The sequence below is a fragment of the Cupressus sempervirens genome, chromosome 7, assembly GCF_028749045.1.
Source record: "Cupressus sempervirens isolate cs-2001-9-10 chromosome 7, ASM2874904v1, whole genome shotgun sequence".
Lineage (NCBI taxonomy): Eukaryota > Viridiplantae > Streptophyta > Pinopsida > Cupressales > Cupressaceae > Cupressus > Cupressus sempervirens.
The window spans coordinates 163,908,912-163,912,085 of NC_143124.1; positions in this window are offsets into that span (position 1 = coordinate 163,908,912).

Below are 3,174 nucleotides of genomic sequence, written 5' to 3' on the forward strand. Positions count from 1 at the left end.
GTTTTTGCAAATGTGGGAATCAAAAGATTATCATGCAGAAGGATAGGGAAAAACACTAATTTTTGGCTCTACTTGTTTGATATAAAGAGTCCCGATAAAATACTCTCATAAATGTTGATTAGAAGATAACAATAAATTACACTACAATTTTTAATAAGCCATGCAGCATAAGAATAATAAACTCATCCAATAATTTTATTTTATCTTTTGTTGTTGATTTCTGATACAACAAATTTTTGGCCATCTATGAGTTTGTATCATATATAATATACACAAATAGTATGAGACAAAAAAATTGTCATGGAATTCCTCACCAAAAATTTAAATTTATATCAATTTCTGCAAGACCATGATTAATATTACCGTGTAATAGAAAATAATAGTAAATCACTACTTATCAATGACAAGTAATGATGATGCTAATGAACACAAATATATAAATGAACCCAAATATGAAAATGATCATGAAGTGCCATTGTATGATGTAGTTGGTGTAGTTGAATGAATTGGGTGGTACAAATAAATAATAAGTTGATGACATTTTCCTCATGCTACTTAGTTCATCAAAATGTGGCTTCGTAAGTAAACATGTACATCTTGCGGAAATGGAAAACTCAACCATACACATCTCTATTGCATATGAACAACAAAAGAATAGTACACAAGTGACAGTACCATATGAAAAGATAATAAATTGCATTCATATTTAAAAAAAAATGAAAATGTATAGAATCTTAGATTAAGAAAGGAAAATAAGTTTTTAGCTGGTAAAAATCAAGTGAGCAAGTCTAAGGCATGCTATATATGAAGCAACCAAATATAAATGTGACTATAAATCAAAATAGTTTTAACAAACACTCTAGAGCCCTCCATACTTAAGTTGTATGTATTTAACTCTCTTTTCCTCATTCATTCTCAAAAATCATTTTTCTCTTTTAGTTTCAACTGAAAATGTATCATAGGCCTTTGTCATTGAATCTTCACTAATCCATGAATGGATTTGAGGGCATCATATATTTTCTCTCCAACAGATTCAGAATCATCTTCATCCATTTTGATAATGCACGGCTTTAACACCCTTCATGGATCTTATTCATGGCTTCACAAATGGTATCCATTGAACCAACCATGCTTTCCTTCTTCCTCTTTCCCTTCTTTGATAAGGATGGTGATATTCTCTATGTCACAGTTGCACTTGATTGGTTGGATTGAAAAAAGTCATCATCCAAATGACCATTAAGATCAGCTAGTATATTGAAATCTCCTTCATCATCAAGATCTAGGGCCTCATCCATAATGTGCCCTACTTTAGTCTCTTGAGCTATGGAAATTGTAGTACCTTCCACCATGTCATTGCCCACAATGAAGGCCAACTCATTATAGTATTGGAATGGCTACCTTTTATACACTTTTGCACATTTTTGAATTCTTTCCTCTACAATTTGGCAATCAATTGAATGGTTATTTGTCTTTCAAAACTAACTTTACAATATAAAGTTATATTTAAATCAAATGAATTTTAAATGCCATTTTACCTTCAAAATCTCATTCCAAACACTATCTGTTGCAACCACGTATTATGTACCTTCATTCCAAGAAAAACTGCTTGTATTTCTTAAATCTTTCATTACTCTAAATCCTACCTTCCAACTTTTCAAATTATTTTTCAAATTATCCTTGGTCAAATTTTTCTTTAATTCATCATTGAACTTCTTTTCAATGTAGGTCCAAGCTTCTTTTTTGAAACTGCATTTAGCTTTTCATCCAAGATGGACGTGCTCTTGAAGCAACTCAGGGAATTTGTACTCCATATCTCTAGTCCATAGTACTCTATTTGTAGAAGAAGGTGTATTGTAGACTTGCATTTCTTGAGCCATGCTAATGAAAATAACAAAAATGGGTCAAAGAAATTAAGCATATATTATTGACTTCATTAGTAACAAGCCTACATTCCTAGAGGACTTTATTAGTTACAAGCATAAATTGCTAACTTATTTAGTTACAAGAATATATTTCTAACTTCATTAGTTAAATAGCTTGAATTATTTTATATTCAACAATATTGCTCCACATAGATAAATAACAATTTCATATTGGTTACTCTACAAAATAATTGAGTGTAGTCCTATAGACTCAAAAAGAAAATGTTTAAACAAACAATCTTTTGTTCTAGTTAATGAACAACTGTCGTAGTCCAAGGAAATTTAAATGTAATTTATAAAGGACATCTTAATCTTTTGTGCAAGTCATTGAACTAAAATGAGTGCCCTATAGTTTCATGAACAGGCTATCTAGCTGGTGGATAAAATTAATGAGAAGGTTGGATGGTATGCAACAAAGTGAAATATTGGAATATACATGATTAACAATTTAGAAAGGCCCTACATTGAGGTTCAAAAAGGCTACATTTTTGGGCTCGTGGCTCAAAGATGGAAAATATAGACTAATGGGCTTAACTACATACCAAAGAATGGATGTTGGATTCAACTTTTAAAAAAAAATTAGATTACAACCAACACATGTTTTAATTTAACCAATGAATGAATATACTAAAAACCTTGACAAGTCATTCATATGTTAAAATTTGTTCCAAAAATTATGAGATTAGCAACCATGGAAAGGATTTCAAAAATATATTATTTGGTTAGAACATCATGGTTGGGATTTGTTCTTAAAAAATTCACCATGTTCATCCCCAAAATAATAATCTATTCTAAAGAAAAAAAAAGTAATGCTTTCTTAAGAAAAACAAGATAAAATAAGATAACCCATAACTTTCACTCTCTTCTTTCTTTTGGTCTCCCTCCTTCCAAATTTCAATTTTCAAATTCTTCTATAGTAAAGCACATCTTTTTAAAGCACTACCTTAATGGATATTGTGCTTGGAATTGTAGAATTTGATCGTAGATGAGGATGTTTTTGATATAATACAAAATTTGTGTAATGAATTTGAATGTAGATTAATGAAAAGATGGGCACTCTCATTGAATGAGCTAACCAAGAATGGGACTTGACCCAACTCAATTGGTCTCATTGAGTATAGATGAGCTATATTCATTTGGTTGTGGGAGAAGCTCATTGGGAGATATAAGCCATCATGGTTAGAGTGAGATTCCTCAACCAATAAATCTAGTTTAACTATCTAATATAATATTGATATTATTAGGCTTGCTC